At 36.0% G+C, this 24138-nt stretch overlaps 1 pseudogene; it reads right to left on the bottom strand.

The window, feature by feature from the left end:
* Positions 1 to 982: 982 nt before the first annotated feature.
* Positions 983 to 24138, bottom strand: part of LOC126949035 (protein RCC2-like) — a 66638-nt pseudogene continuing 43482 nt past the window's right edge.

Consider the following 24138-nt stretch of genomic DNA (forward strand, 5'->3'; position numbering starts at 1 on the left):
CTGAGCCACGTTGCAGGAAAGAGATATGTTCAGGGAAACCAATTGGCCTTCACATGGAAGTTTGAGTCAGAGATGGTGGTTTTGCAGTGATTCAGACAAATTAGGTTAGTTTAGCAAAGCTCTGAAGTTGCAGAAGCTTCTGCCATGGACTCCTGATTGAACACAGGACAATAGAGATGAGTACAAAGTCAGATTAAGTCTTGGAGAGATGCAGGCTGGTCTCCTGCCACAAGGCCTTGGGACTGGCCCAGACAGATACTGCTAAGTCCCCCGCACGGGAAGAAGTCACCATAATGAGTGACTGGGTGGAAAATAGGGAAAAAAGCAACCACCAAGTCGTTTTAGGCATTTTAACATGAAAACAATGACAAGTGGTAACAAAAAAGCAATAAATAACTTGAAAAGACCAATATTTAACTTGCCCATCCACCCAAGTCTCACACTTAATTTCTATTCCTATCTCCCCGAAAAGCACCACTGAACTAATTAATTATTGTAAAGCACCCAAACGAGTCCAAATCCTCTGGAAACAAGGACCCTCCAGCCAGAGCTGTTGCCTCTCTTGAGCTCAAGTGAGTGGAGGGTTCCGGAAAGGGCCCCTTGTAACTAATGCTGCACAGCACACACTGTGCCAAGCTCCAGCACAGGGCACTTGACTGGGACACAGGTAGTGGTCACAGCATCAGTGCTGACAAGCGAGGAAGGGGACTCTTCAATAATCCCAACTATGTGGTACCACAGCCAAGCAAAGGAGACTAAAGACAGCTGAGTGAAGAGCACTACTCCCAGTCTCAGAAAGAGGCTGGCCAGTACTAGTCAGTGTCTGGGTCGGGGGAGAGAAAGAAAGACTGAAGCTTAAAGGCAATAAAGGCTGTTAGATAAAGGGCTGATCTTTCTTGTAAGGACCAGAGAATGCACTTGACGGCTGGCTGATCAGTGTCTAACTGGCAACTGCTGTGACAGGCTCTGGCTGGACAGAGGACTATAAAGACTTTGGTTTCTGGTCCCTGTAGGCCAATTGCCCAAATGTTGGCAACAAAGCCCAGCTAGTGATGCTGTTATGCAATGATGCTGCTCTTCTGACAAGCCAGCTCCAGATTTTCCAGACACAGAGGTTCTGCCCTGCTTTTGGGTACATGGTAGACTCACAAGAGGTGTTGGCCCCTCAGAAAAACAGACCACCCATTTCACTGTCAGCAAAGGAGCAGGTGTAGCCATCATAACCAGCATAGATCTGGGGCACCCCACGCCCAGGGAAGTCAAACAGCTTCACCTGGCAGGGGCAACATTCTCAATTTTCTGCTCTACATGGCCCAGCCAGCCATAGCCAATGAAGCCCTGAGAAGGGTTGCTTCTGGGACTCCAGAACCAGCGTGTGGTTAGTGCCACAGGCTGTGTCTCATTCAACCGTTTCCTACAGGCAGAATCTGCCCATCTTTTGCTTTCTGGATGAAGACAGCCAATCACAGGGGCACCAGTTTGCAGTAATACTCTAATGGCTGCATCAGGGTGATGAACTTCCCGTCCAATTGTGTCCCAGCTGGCCATATTCAGGGCATCCAAAGGAACAGAGGTTTCCTTTGCAGTCCATTATCAAACTGAGTTCAGCTCCACAGGCCATTTTGGTAATCGGCTGGCCTTTGTACCTTGTCTGTACCGAGCTGTGGACAGCATCTGTCTGGTTGCCAAGGCCCAGCTACGCCATCTTGTTCTCCCCAAATGTGAACAAGGAGCTAGTTTCTGTCAAGGTCAGTGTGTGGTTCTGCCCACATGCTGCTGGCAGGATCACTTCGTGACTGAAACCTTTGATGAGTCTGGGGGCTTCCACTCTCTTGGTGTTGTCATGTCCCAGATGCCCCTTGTCTTGTCCACGGCAGCTCCACGGCTTCTCTTGTATGGTAATGAGGAGGCTATGAGCAGCAACTAATCAAAAACCACTGCCCACACCTGGACCCTACCAGCCACCCATATGTCTGAGGCCCCTCACAAATTCTGACCGAGATTGCCGTAAGCAACTTTTGCTGTTTAGGAACTTCCTTTCAACCAATCAAGTCCCAGTTGGCTGCCCTCCAAATCAAAATTTGCCCGTTGTACTTCGACCCTTCAAGTTTGACGTGTTTCTTGGTGTACTTAGGCTGAGTAATGACCACGGTCACACTGTCCCGCCTTGCCCGCCGCTGCTGGTCTTGCTGCAGGCCTGATCCCGTCCCCACCGGGGGCCCAGTGGAGCTCCAGACTGTCCTTAAGGTCTTTGCTGCTGTCCTTACGCCGCTGCTGTTGCAGTGCTTCCGCCGCTTGCGCCTCCTGCTGGAGGGGCCTGCTTCATTTCCTGGGCCCAACGCAGGCAGAGCTGTTGCCTGAGGGAGGCTCCTGCCAGGCTGCAGCCCTGGCCTTCTTCCTGGATACGGTCATGGCTGGAGGGAGAAATCTAAACTATTTTGTATTAATTTTCTCAAAAGAATATCTGTAATTTAAAATGTCAAACAACACTAAAGGCTAACAAGGAAAATAACAGTAAAAACAAACAGTAATGATCTGATCATGCTCTCCTATCATGTTCCATCCCAAAGGCACATAGTCATCACTTAGGGAGCTGCTCACAATATTTACCTCCATGTATTTATGCTTTGAAGAAACCTACACATACAATGCTTGCAAATTACGTGAAAGGAATTATATACACGCTGCTTTACGTATTGATGTCATCTTTCTTTTATTTTTGTATTTTCTGTATCTCTGTTTCTTTCTTTCCCTTAAAAATTTTTGTCTTACCTCCCCCAAAATCTTCCACCTACTCCAACAAAAACCCCTGTCCTTCCCTCCTTAGCTTCTCCCCAGCCCATGACCAAGCTCTAACCCATGCTAAAGAACCAAGGTTTGTTCCTTCCTTTTCTTCTTTTGAGTTATGTAACTCTCTACACGTTTGTATGTATTTATATGGTATACATATATATGGAATATTTTGGTCATATTTTGATTTTTTTAAAACATGAAGATATTTCACATTGTACCCTGTATTTTTCTATTTTCACTCAATAACACCTGAATTACTACCAATCATTTGGAATAATCATTCATTTAAATGGCTTAATAATGTTGCATTTTTGAGATATGTCATTGTTTATTTAACCATTCTCTCATTGAAGGACATTCACTTTGCAATTTTTGTCAGTATGAAAAATTCTACTCTCTATGTCTTTACATATATATCCAGATGTACTGCTGGTTTTACAGCTATGTAGTAGTTTCCATTTATATAATATATAGAGAGTTTGAACAGGATTGTCATTAACCTCTTGGTGAAAAAGTCTACTGCTATCTTGCTTAGGTGTTTACTACACATATTTTCAGCATAATCAACTGTCATTTTGGTATCGTCAATGTTATCATATGTGTTTTCTCTTAATTTGTTGATGAAATAAATCTATTGATAAATTGCCTACCATTTTAAGATGTTTGAATTACTATTATAAACAGCTCATCTCAGTCACAATTCTTCTTGCAAATAGCAGATCCACTTTTGAAAAGTTTAAGCAGAAAGAAAATACACTTATTGTATTGTATTAGCAATTCAGTAAGTCTTCAGTGGAGTTCAGAGCCTTTCAGGTTGAAAAATGCACGAATTTCATCAACATTCTGCTTGCAGGTGTGAGTCCAATGAAGCTGGACACAGATATGGAAGAAAATAAACAATATTCTGATGACACTGAACAAAGAGACTTTCTTTCAGGAGTTTAGCCACTTTAGGTTTTACATCTTGAAGTCTCTTTCTCCTTCTCCTACAACAAAGTGAAATTTGCATGCTTACGCCTTCTCTTATGAATCAAAGATTCCTAAAGGTGGAAGCCAGGGAGTCTGGTACAAAAGCTCTGCGTTCTAAGTGGAGATTTGAGCTATTGACTGCGTGAAGTTACCAGAATAGAAGACAAGTGTGCCAAAGGAGTTGGCTGCTACTGCTATGACAATTGTCTGTGAGAGTTTTAGAAAGATATTATTTTCATAAATTACTATATTCAGTTTACTAATATTTACTAATACTTGATATTTGGCTAACTGATGAGATTAGTAGTTTTATTTTTATACCATTATAATTTAGTTTTGTAATTGGAGTCATACTAGTTTGGAATTAAAATAATATTGGCTTATTAAAGTGATATTGTTCTCACGCATGTAATCCCAGCACTTTGGGAGGCTGAGGTGGGCAGATCACCTGAGGTCAGGAGTTCGAGACCAGCCTTGCCAACATAGTGAAGCCGTCTCTACTAAAAATACAAAAATTAGCTGGGCATGGTGGTGGGCACCTATAATCCCAGTTACTTGGAAGGCTGAGGCAGGAGAATCACTTGAACCTAGGATGCAGAGATTGCAGTGAGCCAAGATTGCAGCATTGCTCTCCAGCCTCCTGGGTGACAGAGTGAGACTCCATCTTAAAAAAAAAAAAAAAAAAAAAAAAGGAAAGAAAGAAAGAAAAAAAAAGTGCTATTATAATGGAATCTTTGGGGTGTCACTTTTCCGGCCACAAACCTCTGTGGCCAGTGGCACCTCTGCCCAAGTTCTTGTCCTGCATCCAGGAAAAATGAGATATGCAGACAAGTGGAGGGTGAGCAAGATAAAGAGAAGATTTATTGAGTGTTAGAAGAGCTAGGAGGAGACCCACAGTAGTTAGCTCTTCTCTGTAGGCAGGTCATCTTGACATCTGCAGCTCTCAGCAGAGAGGAGGCCTGGAGAGGGTGGCTCTTTTCTGCAGTCAGGTTGTCCAGATGTTTGCAGGTCTCAACAGAGAGGAAGCTCTGGAGAGGGTGGCTCCTCTCTGCTGCTGATCATTCCAATGCCTTCCCAGCTTCTAGCAGAGAGGAGGCCCTGGAGTGGGTTGCTCTTCTCTGTAGCCAGTAGTCCTGACATCTCTGCAGATCATTTCAGCCATTAGAGAATTTTTTTTTATCTCAGCAGGGAGGGTAGCTCCTCTCTGTAGCTGGTCCTCCTGTCATCTGCTGAGCTCTGGCTGAGCCTAGGGCTTTTATGGGCCTCTGATGGGAGGAAGTGCATCCGATTGGTCCATGGAAGGCAATGGACTGGTGGCAAAGGCACCGCAAGTTCCCACTCTGGTTGTGGGACTAGCAGCCTGCCCCCAGCCTTCAGACCCTCCTTGGCCTGAAAGTGGGGCCTCACTGGGGACCCTCCCCCTTCTGCCTAGGAATCTGCTTCCTGCTGCCTTTATAGTGCCAAGGTTCACCAGACTTTGCTCCTAGATTAGAGCATGCCCTTGAGCAAGCACTTCTGAGCCTGCAAAAGCAGGGGTGAGAGGGGCAGCCCTGGCTCCTGTCTGCTCTGTGGAGCAAGAAGCTCAAGTCTGCAGCTATGGTTTGTGTGACTGCAGCTGCCAAATGAGGGCAGGGTTCTGCCTGCTCTTGGTCCCCCAGTAGCACTGGGAGGTTTGGATCTGCAGCCACAACTTGGGTGGCTGTAGCCCTGCTCAGAAGGGTGGGGCTTCTGCCTGCTCTGTGGATTGTGAGGCCTAGATGTGTAGCCAGGGTTTGGGTGGCTGCGGCAGCACCTAGCACCTGGGGAGCTGCTTCTACCCCACCTTGGAAGAGGTGGGGCTCCTGCTTGTCCCCAGCTCCTGCTGGTTCCATGGAGCATGCAGCCCTGGCCTCCCTGCTGCACCTGCTGTGATGGCAGCAGCAGGCCGTCTGGAGCCACCATTGCCATCAGTATTTAAAATAATATAGAGATATTTGTTACAGAAGTTTAGAGAGATATCAACAATTAAAACTTTCTTTTTTAAAATGAAGTTTGAATTTCTGTCTGTGTGTGTTTTGTACTTTAATCTTCTTAAAAATTACTGTTAAATTTTTGTTCAAGTATCTCTATCTTTTCAATAGTTTTATTTTATTGTCATTATATTTGATATGATCCTAATGGATTTTTTTTTCCTCTAGATGTTGGACCTTCTTGGGTGTGATGCTGTTTCACAGTAATTTCTGATTTTATTTTTCTATCAAACTTTAAGCTAAAATTTTCAGTGTACTATCTTAATTAAGGGAAAAATTTAGGCAGTTTTGAGTACTTCCTTGATTCTTTCAGCCATTAGAGAATTTTTTTTATTAAATACCCTCATATTTTATTAGAAAGTTCCATATAAAACTACTTTTAACAGATTTGTGGTTTTCTATTGATGTACATATTTGCAAAAATAATTTCATGGTGAATTTTTATGCCACTCATTTAAATTTAAACCCTCTTTCTGATATCTGCTCTGCAGAACAAATTCAATGATAGGGCATATTCTTGGCTGGCCTTTAAAAAAAATAAACGTTTTCATTCCTCAGTTTTCACCACTAAGAACTGCAACAGATTCAATAGTATGTTATTATATGTTTAGTCATATTAAGATTCCAATACAAGTACCAGTGCATTGTAAGAGAATGTTGTATCTATACTCATGGATAATTTAGAAATAAATTCTAGTTTATTTATTTGCCAGAGACAGCAAAAGTTATAAGAAAAAATTATTTGCATGCACAATATCTGAGCTAACTTGCATTTAATAGTAAGAAGATCAATTAATTCTCAGTGACACAAGTGTTTGTGTGAAGAATGCTCTAGTACAAAACAAATTTGAAATTTAATAGGTTTGATCTTCAAAGACAAGATCAATATAGATCTGAGTCCACCAGTCCTCCTAAGAATACTAATGTATCTCTACTACTATAAACTTTAATATTCCAAAGGAAAGACTAATTTAAGGAATAAATTTAAAAAAAAAACTACTGGAAAATCAGTCAAAAATATTAAATACGAACTGTTATAGCCAAGAGGAACCTGAAGAGAAAAAACAACTCAATGTAATGAAGGCATCCTGGATGGGATCCTGGAATAGAAAAAAGACAGTAGGTAAAAACTAAGAATACCTGAATAATGTATAGACTTTAATAATAATGGAACAAAGTTGGTTTCTTAATTGTAATAAATGTACTACACTAATATAAGTTGTTTATAATAGGGAAAATTGTTACAATATTTTTTTTACAATCTAAAACTGTTCTAATATTTAAAAATATGAAAAACAAATTGACCAGCTTTGAAACTTCAATAATACAACTTTTTCTTCCAATGCTTACTGTGATATTAAGTTAAAAACTTTTGGAAATTGGGTTTAGTCTTTTAAGATTCAGAGTTCTAAAAGATAAGTTACAATTTAATTGTATTGAATTGTCTGGAATCTGAGAAAATTAGTAGAGAATCATTTTACCATTGTGTTGCTAGAAGAAAGTCAATGCCAATGATTAAAATTACGCAGACATAGTTTTGTAAGGCATTCTTATGAGAGGACTAACATAACAGATTTATGGAAATATACTTGAATTGAAAGAGATTCCCTTAGAAAATAAATTCAAATATATGAATCCCTCTTTCATACTTGAACTGTTAACAAGCTAAGTGTAAATGAATTTTCCGTATGTACTCTCCTGTCTTACGGAGTTCATTATAAAATTTTACTATAGGGAAATTAAAAATTGTTCATTAAAAGGCTGAATTAGAATAATAAAACAAAATAAGCATTTGATTATAAATCTTAAGAGGAGTTATAATTCATCAATGAATGCTGAGTTCCTGATACTATTTCTATGTTTGATAGGGCATCTCTAAGATTCACAAGAAATGTAACAGTGTATTAAACAAAGTACAACTCTATCCATCAAACATCTAGCTATGGGTTTAAAATATGCTTATTCCTTGTTTACATTGGTTATGTTTTTCGCTTCATTACACTGACTAATGAGATTTCAAACATCTAATACCTTAGAAAATGTACAGCTAAATCCATTTTAGACATTAAATATGGAAATAGCTAAATAATAAATTTCTGTCATATAGGGAGTGTTTACTTGGTGTTAGACATCATGCTAAGTGCCTTATATGCAAGACATATTTAACCCTTAAAAATCCTATGAAATAGTGAATATTAACCCTCTTTTAGAGATAAAGGAAGTTGCAGTTTTGGGGATCACAGTAATCAGGAATCATTGATTAACATTAGGAATATGTGAGAGGTCCATAAGACAAGACAGTATAGATTCACTTCTCAGATCATAAGGATGTTTATAAGAATTACAGTTACATGTGCATTTACCTCAGGGGCAGACTTTTGACCAATACATTTCAGTGTGTGCATTCTGCCATTGACAGAGATATGTTGCTACATCATTGTTCACTCATCTTATTGTGCATTATATCTGTAGAGTAAGAGTTGTCAACAGTACATAATGTACTGAATTATAAATGAACAAATAGTGTACTTTATATTATATAAACAATTATTATTATCTGTTAAACAGCAGTATTATATGTACAGATGATTTGATGGAAACTGATTTTGACTTTCTTGACACAATACTGATATCATCAGTTGAAAAGCAAAAATATCAGTTAATCAATTTATCTCAACCTACAGTCTAACAGTGAATTTTACCAAGATTTTCTTTCTTTTCCTCCTCTTCCTCCTCCTCTTTTGCCCCTCCCCTCTCCCTTTGTGTTTTAGTCTTCTTGGGCTGCTATAGCAAAATGCTATAGACTGGGTGGCTTAAATAACAAATATTTCTCTCTCACTTCTAGAGGTCAGGAAGCCTAAGATCAAGACACTGGCACTTTCAGTGTCTGCTGGAGTCTCTTACCTGGCTTGTAGATGGCTGCCTTCTCTCTGTGTCCTCATATGGCAGATAGGGAGAGAGAGTACTGGTTTCTTCGTCTTCTCATAACAACACTAGTCTTATCATGCCATAACTTCATCTAAGCCTTCTCTCAGATTGGTTTTATTGTTTGGTCCTTATATTCTATAGATAGAGTCTCAGCATGTATATAACTCCAAATGTAACACTCAGTAGTAAGGCATTATGTAATTAATTGTTTAAATTTATTTCTAAAATTTTTCAAAGTATACTGTATTATAAAAAGTAAAGTAATATGTTTATTTAAGTTTTAGCATATAGATTTATTTCTAATAAAGAATCTCTTTAATGATATCTCAGGACTTTCTGACTATACTAAACAATGTAGCCAATAAAATTAACACAAAAGTAAAACCAATTCAAATATTTGGACATTTCTGACTACACCAATGTGGCCAGTAAAATAACATGACGTTAAAACAAACTCCAATATTCATCACTTTTGGGAGATGACATTTTGGAAGATTAAATTTTTTAATGGTCCAGATGCTTTAAGGTTTGCACAAAAGTATCACAATCAACTTTATATTATTTAAAATTGACCACCAAATATAACTTTCAGTTATATTTATTAAACATATATATATTTTAACATTCCAAAAATATTATAAATATAATGTTGAATGTACCTGTTATGAGGATATTTAATTGTTTACAGCAATTTTCTTCCAGTGGGTTTAGCATTCCTTCAAAAGCATTTGTTACTTAAATGTTTACATTTTTATTCTGCCATAGTGAAATATAAAACAAGTCAATGAAATGACATTTTAATCTAGGAAATAAGACATTTCATTAAGCATAAAGAATTAATAAATACTGTAGACATTTTATATGGAATATACATTTACTCATGAATACTCATTTTCTAAATACATGATGTTATCAAGACAAATGCAATGCTTAACTTAACATTGATATTACACATCGAACCAATTTTGGGATATATATGTTGTTTAAATGTTTTGTCATCTATACTTAATTTTCTATGAAATTAAAATAACTTGTAAAATTTAATATTTCTTAGCATGTAAATATAATTGTTTTTGAACTGAAAGATAGTGAACTAAACTTGCCATGTCAGCATTTGTTAGGATATAAGTTAACTATTATGTAAGAGTAAAACCTCTTGGAAAAAATAACACAGAGTAAAATAATTCTCTAATCAAACCCTTTAGACACAAAGTAGCACTAATGTGTTAAAATGAGTTTTCACAATGTGTTAAAAAAAGTCTGCTTTATAAGACTATATATTTAGAGATATTACTTTACATTAATTAGTGATATGACCTTGTATAAATCACTGAATTATTCTACTTTATTCTGCTGATTTGTAAAGACAACCCATTTACTTGAACAACTGCCAATCTCTTTCCAATAACAAAACTCTGAAATTCTAGAGATCAATAGCAGGACAATCAACAGCAAAGTGCTTCATGAGATAATTTTTTGTTTTGTTAAAACATTCTATAGTTAACTTTATATTTTATCACGATTTAATTATGATTTTAAATTTTTTGATTAAAATATTTATTTGCTTAGCCATTAATGGAATTCTAACATATAATGACAATTACAAATTTTAGTTGATGTGTTAAGTAAAAATGAATCTTTTCATTTCCCCAAAAGGAAAAGTCTTAGGTACATTTAAAGTTGTATGATTTATAATATATTCAATCAAATTATACTTAGGCATATAATTCACATGGTTAAGGTGGCTTTCAGTGTTATTCATAATTTAGAGTGGAGATTTTATACTTAATTTAGATTTGTCGTAGTTTTTTTAAAATTACATACAATAATCAGAAAATATTCTGAACTAGTTTCTTTTCCTCTTCATTTTTTGAAATTGTATAAATATATTAGTTTTTTTAAGTTACTACTAGATGCTCTTTGTTGTTTTGGAGCTGAAAACATTGCCCTAACTCTGTATCTCGACTCATCTGTATCTTGAGTACAAAATATTCATATTTACAGTTTAGTAGGAAAATGTTAGTAGATTTATCAAGAATTTTCAGCCAATGGACATTATAGTATTGATGTGATGTGGTGGTTAATAACTGCAGTAAATAGCCACTAGCCCTCCAAAGATGTTTGCGTCCATATGTTTGGATCCTTTGAATGTATTAACTTCTGTGGCAAAAGGTACTTTGCAGTTGTGATTTAGTTAAGGACCTTGAGAAGTGGAGATTATTCTGGATTATATGGGTGGGCCCAGTGTAAACACAAGGGTTATTAAAGTGAGACAGGAGGATTAAAGTATGATGTTGTATGACTCAGAAACAGAGGTTGGAGTGATACACTTTCAAAATGGAGGAAGGGGCTATGAGCCAAAGGATGCAAGGGGCCTCTAGAAGCAGAAAATAGCCTGCAGACTAGAAGGAATGTAACTGTGATTTTAGACTTCTGATCTCCAGTAATGTAAATGAAAACATTTGTATTGTTTTAAAACAATAACTTTATAGTGCATTGTCATTGTAGCAATAGAAAACTAATACAGTAACCTCTTAAGTGTTGTTCCTTGATATCTCTATTTTATACCTAGATCTCTTGTCCATTGTTTGGATTCAATCTAATGAAATTACAATGAAATGAAATGTAATGTAATGAATGTAATGAAAACCCAGTGTTTCTATTATTAAGCAGAGTATTGCTATTTGATATTACACAACAAAATGAAGTAAATTAGTTACTTCCCTAGTATAATTCTGTAAACTACTTTCCTCACATAATAATATGTCATGGATATTATGGATAATAATTTTCTAAATACATGGTGTTATCAAGACAAATGAAACATTTAACTTAATATTGATGTCTTACACATTGAACCATTTTGGGGCTATATATGTTGCTTAAATGTTTTGTCATGTATAATTACTTTTCTGTGAAATTAAAATAGCTTTTGTATAATATTACTTAGCATATAAATAGACTATTTTTGAAGTGAAAGATGGTAAAATAACATTGCCACTTAAACATTTTTAAGGATATCTTAACTATTATATAAGAGTAAAACCTCTTGAAAGATAAGGCAGAATAAAATAATTCTCTAATCAAATCCCTCAGAAACATAGTAACACTAATGTGTTAAAATGAGTTTTCATAATATGTTCAAAAATATCTGCATCACGTAAGTCTTATCTCATCAATAGAGAGAAATCTGTCATTTTGTTCCATAGTTGAATAATACTTTATATCATGAATGCTCTACAGTTCAACCAACCATTTTTCTGTAAATGGATACATAAGACATTATTTTTTGAAAGCTACTAAAATTACCTAATAAAACTCAGTTGTAAAACAATACATTGATTTTTATCTTTAAACTTTTAATTATCTGTATTTTTATGGTATATTCAATATTTTTATTTCTTAGCTAGTTTTAATAATTTGTACTTTCCCCATACATGATAAATATCACCTGGATTTTCTCTATTTTTAAATTGAGAATGATAGTTATTAGTCTTTCATTATTTTTAAAAGCTCCTTTATCAGGTTTCTAGCAATATTTCCTTTCTCTTTCTACACACACATACATACATAAGTAAATGAGTTTGCATTCTTATGCCTGTATATCTATATCTATATCTATATCTATAATCTATATCTATCTATTTGTGTGTGTGTGTGTTTCTGTGTGTGTGTGTGCATGTGACACAGTCTCACTCTGTCGCCCAGGCTGGAGTGCAGTGGCGTGATCTCAGCTCACTGGAACCTCCGCCTCCCGGGTTCAAGCAACTCTCTGCCTCAGCCTCCAGAGTAGCTGGGATTACAAGTGCCCGCCCCCATGTCCGGCAAAGTTTTTTGTATTTTTAGAGATGGAGTTTCACCATCTTGGCCAGGCTGGTCTTCAACGCTTGACCTCGTGATCCACCTGCCTTGGTCTCCCAAAGTGCTGGGATTACAAGAGTGAGCCACCGCGCCCAGGCGTGTGCCTGTATATTTTTAATTTGACTATCTTTTTATCCTCTAATCAATCTACACTTGGTTATTTATTATATTGGTAATATTAAAATATGTATTTAGTTTCTCTTTCTAGATTTTTTCATTTAGTTAATTCCATCATTATTAATTTCCTCTTCTTATTTTTGGTTTAACTTCTTTCTTTTTCATTTATTTTAGTGCATTGACTTCCTGCCATTAAATTTTCATTCCAGGCATCAGCAAGGAGAAAGGGAGAAGGCAAAATAGGCACACCTACCAGCTTGGTCAGAAACCATTTTAGTAGCCTTCCAGCCATCAGATAGAAAACTTCCATATATACGGATTGCTTAGCATGTGATCACACAGCTCTTCTGTCTGCAAGACATAACAGAGAATGTCACTTTTGTTTGAATGCATTGCTGGTATGAATAAAATTGAATTTCTACTACTGAGGAAGAGAAATAATATGAGTATTGGGTAATTGCACTTTCTGCTGCATCCCCTTCTCCTAGATGTGAAAGCTAAAATGCTTTTACTCCTTTTCCATTCCTCATAGTTTCAAGACCCTGGATTTCACTGAAACCTGTTTTTGAGCTTTTCCTGAGTTTGTCTAACTTTTAAAGAAACTTTATTTTAAAGCACTGTTACAATTTCCCAATCATAATAGCATTATCCATTTAGAGTCAATTATATAAATTGCAGAGACACTACCACCATTTCTCCACTATGATTTTTATCTTTTACAATATCTCAGTTCTGATTTAATTGTTGTTTGGTTATTGTATTTTCATGATTATTCTCCTCAGAACACATTGCTGATATAGTTTCTGAATCCGTGTATTTCTGAAAATGTCGTTCCTTTACTCTGATGGGTGAATAGTGACTTGAATCTGTCTCCTTTTGTCTCAGTAGATAATATTTCATTAACTGGCTAAGTTTTAATATTATAAGTAAGACAGATATGAGCCAGATTCACTTTCCTTTGAAAATTACTTCCTTATAGAAGCTTATAAGACTTTCTATTTACTGTTGGAATTCAAAATATTCACCAGGATATGTCTAAATAAATGACCTTTTTTATTAATCCTCTCAGGGACTCAGGGAACCTTTTTAATCTTCAGGCATACATCTTTCTTTAAACAAAGAAATTTTCTTTATTTGTTTAAATATTACCTCTCTCTATCACTTTTTTATTTTATTTCAGGATTTCCTTTTATACACATTAAAACTCTCCTATCTTTGCTTTCAATAGCTCATCTTTTCACTGGTGATTGCCGTCATTTATGCTTTGTCTACATGTTTTGGAATTCTTTCAATAGATCTTCCTGGTCAACTTAACTTTTAATCATAACTATTATTTTTAGTTTAACTATGGAAACATTTAAATTGAAAAGTTTTTTTCTTGTTTTTGTTCCACAAATTGTTTTATTCATGATATACTTGACAGATCATATTTCTTTCTTTATCTCATCTGACATTTCCATAAGTTCTACTTCTTGTGAAATTGCTCTTCTTTGTTTACTTCTCTGTTTTTGCGTCTTCTGGCTTCCTTCGATTGCTCATGCTTTCAAACACAATATCACATGCAATAATAATTCCTGCTAGGACACGTTGGACACTACAGGAACTGGGAGCAACTGAGCCCACCATGGCAGATAACACTGATGACTCGCCAGGATTTTTAAGCATCTCACTCATGGTAGCAAGTCAGTTGGAAACTTCCCTTGTGACACTCAAAATTCCCAATTAGTTTAATAATATAAGAAAAGTGCAGGCCCTAAAGGTCAAATCAAACCTATTCTAGATTGCTTGAGAGGTGTCTTGACCTGCGATACATAGCATTCATCCTATTTCTGATAAGAACCCATGTTCTTTTGCTTGTTGGCTGTCTCTCTCTCTCTCTTTTTTTAATAGAAAATATTCTTTCCACTTCTGAGTCTATGTAGTCTGGAAGAAAATGACCCCACACCAACTTTCATGCGAGGGTGTTTGACTGAATCCATAGTCATCAGCACATTCTGTTCTAGGTGGCTCTGTTGATTGACGCAAATAATGGTCACCAAGCTGAGTATAGTCTGTTGAGGAAGAAGACATTTACAGAAGGAGAAATTTACTCTCTTTTGAATTTATATTTGAGAGGAAAGATCTGCAATGCCTGGAAGTCCTCTTTGCACTACACATAGCTTTGTAAATCGGCACAGCGGAGAAAAGAGCTGAAACACAGGCAGAGTTTATGTTTCTGAGAAGCAGGTTGCCTGAAGCCTTGTACGTAATCTGAATTTTTCAGTTATGTGAAAAAATAAATGTATCTCTTTGCTAAGAAGTTTAAAAACTAATTTTTGAAATATCGTAAGTAATGAATTTTTATAATCTGAATAAACTTGCATAACTCAAATGTATACCAAGAAAGAGAACATTACCATCACCTCAGAAGCTCCTTTCATGCTCCCTTCCAGTCAATCAGTGACATTCAAGCGAAACCACTGTCCTGTTGTTCAACACTATACATTAGTTTTGCCATTTTTGAATTATATATGAATGGAATATGTGACCTTTTTGTTCTGAATTCTTTAGTTCAATATCTTCTTTTTGCAATGCATTAATGTTGTCATGTGTAGTTACAGCTTATTTATTCTTATTGATATAATGGATTCCATTTGTAAATGTAACACAGTTTATTCATTTTTCTGCTGATAAGCTTTTTTTTAGTGAACATATGTATGCATTGCTGTTGGTGTATACATGATCGTGTAACTACCAGGTCAAAGGGTAGGCACATTTTCAGCTTTAGAGTATGCTGACAATTTTCCATAACATTTATGAGAATTCACGCTCTTACCAGCAATATATGAGAGTTCTGTTTCTTCCACATATTTGCCAACACTGGTATTTTCGTTACAGACTTTTAAAATGTTCAGTTTTCTGTCACTTGTAATCTTTTTTTTTTATTAAAAGCCTTCCTGTTTTATTAGTTTTCCTGCCCTGGCTGTTATTTTATGTTACAGAGGAAATTGAGAGAGAAGATAGCTCATTCATGTTAAACTCAAACCTCTATCTTTTTGGGAAATTTCAAGCACTCTATTCTTTTCAATATAAGCATAGAGAATACATATATATATATGTATATATACACACACATACGTATATACATATATATTTTAAAAATATACACATATATACATATATGTGTATCTATATGCATACATATACACTGTATCAAATACACACATATAAACACTCATTCAAATACATACACACATACATACACACATATTCACTATATCTAATACTGTCCTCTCATTCCAAAGTTAAAGTAACTATACAAAGTTATGTTCCTATTTTTATTTTAGTTCTTAACCCGAAGCAATTAATCAAGTTGCGGAGTTCCATGGTTAATTGATGAAGTGAGGTTGTTTCATCAGTCATACATTGATCCTGTCCTATCTTTCTTTAGAAATAAATTTAGACTATATACTAATTCTTATATTTAAATAAGAAATTAAAAAGAAAAAAATTGTGTCATAACTGTTTCAGAAGCATGTGATACTAAAAATATTTTTTCTTCAGGTGTTGAAAATCAATGATATTATTCTAGTGTAATTTTTATTTCTTAAATTAAAGTGGCATTAATGATGTTGTAACTATTATAAAGTAACATGTATAGCATTATTGTTAAACATGTAAATGGGAAAGTAAATTTTAAATGTGTTGCCTACAACTGAGGTTAAAGGAATTTTTTTGGTAACTCTGTCCTCAAATCACTTTGGGACTTGGAAAACTTTTTAAAAGATATTCTGAATAAACAATGAATATAACATTGAAATGGAAGCTTCTTGAGTCTTTAGTCTTCTTGTCTACTGCTGCAGAACAATTACGGGGGAACTGTACTCAGAAGAAATACTTCCTCAATCATGGTTGTTGATAAGTGCATATTTGAGATCAACAGATAGAATAGTTACTAATTATCCCCTAAGGACTTAGATGCCAAGGAGATGCCAAGGACTTTTTCTCCTGGCCTTTTCAGGTACTGCTTATTCCTGTATCTCAGTTATAATACATACCAATCATCCTTACCATATCTTGGACTTAACTGATTTAATTTGTGGTGTTGATCACTTCCTAGAGATTTTCTAATAAAAGATAAAATTTTATCACATATTATAAGCTTTGAGGTTTTGAAGAAAACGTGTTTGTGCAAGAAATAGGAGAATTGAGAGACTATAAAGCAATTTAAAAAATGTAATCCAAAAGCTTTCAAGGGGGAAGAAATAATAGCAAATTTCTAAATAATCGTGATTACCATCTAGATAGCTAAGCTCAGACCTCCTTCATGGCAAATTATGATATTTTCAGATAAACTATTATTTATTCATATTTATTTTAATCATGTTTGATATATAATTTTTAAGCTATAAGCTTTTTATTTTAACATATAATGTTGGATTCTCATTTGAGATTACAAAAAATTGCCTTTACCTTTTTAAAATTATGATAGCTGCTTTATATAGTTTGGATGCCTGTCCCCTCCAAATCTCATGTTGAAATGTAATCCCCAATGTTGGAGGTGGGGCCTAGCGGGAGGTGTTTGGGTCATGAGGGCAGATCCCTCATGAGGGCCTTAGTGCTGTCCTTGTGATAGGAAGTGAATTTTCATGAGATCTGGTTGTTTAAAAGTGTGTGGCACCTCCCCTCTCTCTCTTGCTCTCACTCTTGCCACATACAGCAGATGGCACATCCCCTTGCTTTCCCCCATGATTGTAAGATTCCTGAAGCCCTCACTGACGCAGATGCTGGAGCTATGCTGGTAGAGCCTGCAGAACCACGAGCCACTTAAACCTCTTTTCTTTATAAATTACCCAGCCTCAGGTATTTCTTTATAGCAATACAAGAATGGCCTAACACAGTGTTACTACTGCTTGAAACCAGCCCATTATCCTTCCTTTCCCTGGCATATTGGGAGCCTGCATTTCCTCAGTACCTTGCTATTAGATAGGATTGTGTGCCTAATTATGGGCAACAGAATAAAAGCAGAAGTGACACTTCTCCAATTTTTCTCTTTCCTCATTCTGATTAGTGTGCCGGTCTCATGTTGAAATGCTGCAGCTATTAAATAAAAACAAACTAAGTCTTGGAGTCATAGAGTATAATCGACCTAGAGAGTTGTCTGGACTAGTAAAAACTTGTTGAAAACTCAAGAATTTAGTTTCTGGTCATTTTAACTAATGAGATTTTGAGATTGTTTCAAGCTACAATATACCTCATCCTGCCCTAACATGTAAGTCAATGCAAGTACAGAATAACTAATACCTTTTTGAGAGTTCATTTTTTTTCCTTCTATTGAGACTGTTATGTGAAGTACAGCACTTCTTCTAATTATTAGTAATATATCATTGTATTATTGATGATATGGTAGTCAAGCTAATGAAAACGTTACTGTATTACATTTCTTTAGTGGTTCACTAAATTTTATTATAGTTGAAATTTTGGAATAATTGAATTGACATCTATTTTAGCATTTTTTAATTGAATGAATAAAAGAAGTATCTTATGCTCCCGATGTGTAGAAGTACAAATAAAATATTCTAACATATATCTGATGTGAAAATGTTATTTCTAATTAATCAAAAACAATAAAAATCGTAATAGCTAACATTTATTGAGTATGCTATATACTGCGCCCTGTTAATACTTTACACATACCATCTCATTTAACTCTACCCTGTGAGGTAGGTACCATACCCTGATCATATACATGGGGAAGCCGAGGCACACACATATTACTTTATTTACCGAAGGTCAGCCACTAAATGCCAAAAGCAGAATTTATACCCAGATTCCAGAGACTGAGATCTTATGTGCTATGTTAAGTCTCTAAAGATAACTACTAAAAGCTTAATTATGTGAGAAATATCTAAGTAACTTCTTACTTGTATTTTAAAAATCAGTGTGCTTTATATGTCAAGGCATGAAAAACAAGACTCAGATTTATTGACTCAGGTTACTTAAAAATCTAGGAAGACCTCTGACTTTAGGTAAAGCTTTTAAATTCAGACTGAAGAAATATGACTGGGCCTCAGATGTTTGCTCTCCAGTTCTTGGCTCTGTTGTCTCTTAGTTCCATTTTCAGGCAGTTTTTTCCTGGGATCAAAAAGGGATAGTCCAGGCCCCAGGCTGTTTCCTATGAAATGAATGTCTATTCCAATGGCTTTCTCAGAAGAGGAAGGAACTTTTTCTCTCCTGGAAGCAACACTAAGGATATCCTTTGCTGCAGTTGTACTGTGACCTGCTGATAGGCTTAAGCCCTTCCTTCCCACCCATCTCTAGAGCTGAGGGTGGAGACAATCTCATTCAAACTTTCTGGGTGAGAACTGAAGAGGAGTGAATTTGTCAATAGGAAATGTGAATATCAAGGATGGGACAGAAGAGAAGCCGATATCAGGGAAGAACTAACAATTGTCCATCCCAGCATCTTGCTTGTATTTTAAATTTTATTTTATCTTTCAACACTAAAAAAAGTTAAATTAATGGATAATCACTTTTTTAGTGTACTTCTAGACCCCTAGCTAGAATTTTCACTTCAATTTTATATTCATCGTTTACTCAAAACGTATTTTAAAACATTAAAAATGAATGAACATTTCACAATTTAAAGTGCCAGAAAAATACAAAACTTCAAAATAAACACCCATATGTGCATTTCTACAATGCTGTCATGTTGGCATTTAAATACAAGGATGGTGTTCTTATATTTTAAGGATCTTGATTTCCGAAATTATTCAAACATAAAAAACAATCCAGCATAACCATGCCTAAAATAAATCTGAACAAGTGTAACAAAAAGTAAGCTACAGGTATCAAAACAAGTAGGTACGTTGTCTCTCTTCTCATAGGAACACAGTTTACAGAGGTAGTTATAATACAAATATCAATTTCCAGTGTTATGTGTCTTTAAACATAGTGATGAGGGAGTAAGAGAAAGAAAAAATAACAGAATAGTAACATCGATTGAATATCCGTTTCTTTCAGAACCTGCACTATGTAATATGATAAGCAAATTCACTTATATTATTTTATTATATCTTCACACGAGCTCTTCAGAAGTTGATATGTCTTAGTGAGTTACACAGTCTGCCACAATGAACAAAACTGGACAGCTGTAGATCAAACATCTGAAAGCAAGTCTGTAAAAAACTGAAGTTCTTTTCAAGTCAGTTTATATGTTTAGCTAGCCATCTACTTGTATGCTTATTAACTATTTGTTTGGTTATTTGGTTTGTTATTTGGTCATAATCTAAAGAAATTTAGGAAAAAGGATTACTGAACTCTCATCCCTTTGAAATACATGGTAGTTGAGCTAACATTAATTTTTATGTTGCTAATACTTGTAAACAATGAATACACATATTGTGTTCAGGATGTACAGGTGCATTAGTTTGACAAATATTAGAAAAGAATATCACAAGACTCTTGGGAAAAAATTGTGAAATTATATACGCTAATTTTATGGTTCATTTTCTAAAATGAATACTATTCTGTAGCAGTCAGCTCTTGTAACAATATTCCTGCATGACTAGCTATTCCAAAACTCAAAGGATTTGAATAATAACCATTTAATTTTCCACACAGGACTCTGTGAGTTGGTTTCATCTGTTATAATCTAGGCTTGACTAGCTCAGCTTCAAGCTGTCAGTTGGCTTCATGTCTGTTCCATGTGTGTCTAATTCCTCTGAGACCAGTACAACGTGGGATATGTATGAGAGGAATGAACGAAAGTTTAATGCTGCCTAAGGGGTGGGATCACAAATCTTTGCTTGTTAGAGAAAATATGCTGCTCATTGATTAAATATCAATCAAAATCTTCACAAGAAGTTGATGCCTTATGTGATGATGCTTACACTCCTCATAATTTTCCTCAAACTGTCTTCATTGCTTTCAGTATAATAAGCAGGTTAAATCTTTGTAAGGCCTAAAGAGGAAATGCCTATCCTTGCTGCAGAAAGAAAGTGATTGTGCAGTGAAAGAGCCATTGCCTCTGGCTAACACACAATGGAAATAACTAACATACCATGTTTGGGAATATGGCTTACGGATGCTTGACCAGGGAGGCAAGAATACATGACTGGATAAGAAAGATATCTTGTAAATTTAAATACTCTCTTATAACTCTGGCAAAGGAACATGCCTGTTTATAAGCTATTTGAAGTGAGGCAATTGAAAATTTGAAGTGAGAAAATGAAGGCCTATGGTAAAAGAGTTAGACTTGCCAGAACTGCTTTGGGACAATATTGAAGAAGAGCTCAAAAGGTCAGAAGGTAGATTTGTTAGCATTGATTGATTACATACAACCAAATAATAAGCCAGTTGACTAAGTTTGTTTCCTGAGACTGTGCAGAGAACACTCCTCTGGCTGAAATGATAAAGAATGTGCTAATTGAAGGGGGAACATTTGCATCACTGCGTAGGTCAGTGGTTTCTTCTGTGGGCCACATCCAATGATAGGGAATGCTGTTATGAAACTGGTCTCTCCATTGTCATTGTGGATTATAACAGCAGAGGGTAGAGGGCAGCATTTAATTCAGTGGCAAGGTGAACATAAATGTATAATAGACCATAAGATCAGAAATACTTCGACAGTAGCTAATAGACGTATGACAATAATGAATATACGACAGTGTTCCTAAGGACAAAACCGATGAGCTGCCAAGAATTACATTGCTTGACTTGTATAACCCCAAATAATCAAGAGCATGCAAGCAGAAAGCTGATGTCAGATATCACAATGGAGAATCACAGCCCTTCTCAGTTTTCAGACCTAATTCAATTCACAGACATAAAAACCACTAATTGATAGGAAAACCATGACCATTGTGGTAAAAGCCTGACATGCAGTACAAACATATTCAATAACTATTCATCCAATGTTTTGCTAAATGGACCAAATATATTTCCAAAAAATACACAGTGGGGAAAAGAGAAATACCAGTATCATTTCAGAGCCTTTGGATACTGGCTGTTAACTGACAGTGACACCAAAGAACACAAAATGCCATCATAGTCCCTTGTTAAAAGTGAGTTTGTACAATAATAAATGGCAACACGGCCTCCGTTCATCTCATGGTGGGTTTAGTAGGCCCATAGGTTTATATTGTGGTCATTTTCCTGGTTCATGAGTACAAAATCAGGATGAAGATAATTATTGGCTGGAAAGGTACTCATTTTGGCTGCCTGCCATATGGAGTTTGAGCCATTACAGAAGAAAAGTCCTAGAGGGAACATATGAAACTATCACCACTGGACAGGTTAGTAAATAATAAACAACACTCCAACCCAAGTAGAAGCAGAAAAATATGATACACTCAAATATTTGAAGAATTCAGAGGCTTCCCTCTGTGATTTAAAAATGTAGAGTCTTTAAAAATTCCAATTCATTGTTATGACTCTTATAAAAACCAGAAAGACTATGGCTGTTGCTAATGGACTATCAGAAACTGCATCACATGCAGCCCAGTCACAGCTTCTGTGTGAAGGGAGTATCTTTATTAGAGCAGACCAGCACAAACTCTGGTACTTGGTTTGCTCTGTTGATCTGCATAATGTATTCCTTTTGATTTCAGTCAAGGAAGAGCCAAAGCATTTATATTTACTTTAGAAGGATAGCAATGCACAGTCAACACATACCCTCTAAGACTATGCTCTGCCCTTATTTCTCAGCATAATAGGCAAACAGGTAGAATAGATTATTTACTTTAGGTAAAGTTGAATACTTTATATTCCTTACACCCTAAAAGAACAGCATCTTATTTAAGGTAAATATGATTATCTCGACTCTTTAGAGAACATCATGCAGGTATACCATATTGGTAACAGCACTTTAATTGGACCTATAGAGCAGGAAATGGCAAATACTTCAGGTGGCCTGACACATTACAGGCATGCCAGAGGGGAGGTGTAATCCCTAATCAGATTCCAGGGCTTGACATATTAGAAAAGTTTTATAGTTCAATTATCTGGACATGAGAAAATATTCTTTTTGTCCTAGCTGGGGAAGTTCTACTTCATGCTATTATTTGGTTGAGTTGGCCTTATTTTACTCTTTTTATCTTACTTGGTGTGTCCAAAGCTGAAGGAAAAAATAGTATCTGGGTATTTTCTTTTCTTTTCAGAGTTTGGAGATTCCAAATGAGGTGAGCAGAAATAACCTATGCCATTTAAGTCTTTGATATGGCACACTGTAATCTCCACCTATATTCCATTGACCAAAGCAAGTCATATGGATACGCCCATTATCATTGGGGTAGAGGAAGGGGTGCTGGGGTCTACTCCTCCAGTGGAAGTTGAAGAGAGGAAATAAGTATTTGCTAAACAATTTATACCACACTCTCCAAAGTAAAGAAATTATGGCATCACATACCTTATACTACTTTTAAAAAGGTGTCTTTGGTATCCTACTTAAGGAAAAGAAAGGTATCTTTTACTTTTGTATGTCTGTGTGCAAGGGGGTATAGCATATGCTGTAATTGAAAATACTGCTCTGCTTCTTTTATTGAGTATTTTAGAAAGTTAGCAGTTTTTGAGTGGGGCCCAGAACATGAAAGAAATCTGTGGTAGGTTTAAGCAGTGCCTGAGTCAGAAGACCTGCTAAATATAATGTAGGTAAAGATGCCATATGAAATCTCTAGCAAGCTCCAATAGGAGAATAGCAGTGCAGATACTCTGGGTTGTGAAGGAAGACAATGCCATCCGTAGCAGAGAATTATTCACAAATACAAATTAACAAATCAGCTTTTGTTTCATTATATTGCCTAGTAGAGATTGGATGCCTGAATGTGGGATATGAAGTGGCGTGTTATCAGAGCTGTGCATTCAGAAGTATTGTCAGCTCCACCAAGTCATATGGTTTTGTGGCACAACAGCAATACATTTTCTGCAATGGTACATTACGCTGGGACATCAGTAAGTACAGAGTTTAAAAGAAGGTACAGTAACAGACGGCCTGCACCCAATATCACACAAATTTATTGCACTAGTGCATTTTTCTCATTATATATGGGCATTATAAGACCTTCCCTATGACCACATGATATAGGTGAAAACAAACAAAATCAAGTTGATTTGTAGGTGTGTCCATGCTATTTGCTGTTGAAAGATAAACATGGATTTCTGCTGCGCTACACTTCAATCAGAATTAGTCCCGAGATATGGTAGTGAGAGAAAAACTCTTCAAGTTTGCAGACCTTTGAGCAGGATACTTGGCCATCAATTGTGCCAAAAGGGAGAACTGTTTGTAGACAAGTATTTCCAGATCATTGGGCAATGGTAATTGACTTGGACGGTTGCTCAGGAGCCTGGAATGATTATCATGGGAAGATCAAAGAAAGAAGGTCTTAAGAAGAAGCATATGATTGAACCTATGGCAGAGAATAGGAAGAGTATAAGTGTTTGTGTCTCCAGTCAATGTCCTGTGGAGCACATTCACTGAAGGAAA

The sequence above is a fragment of the Macaca thibetana genome, chromosome 2 (genome assembly GCF_024542745.1).
Source record: "Macaca thibetana thibetana isolate TM-01 chromosome 2, ASM2454274v1, whole genome shotgun sequence".
In the NCBI taxonomy this organism is placed as follows: Eukaryota; Metazoa; Chordata; class Mammalia; order Primates; family Cercopithecidae; genus Macaca; species Macaca thibetana.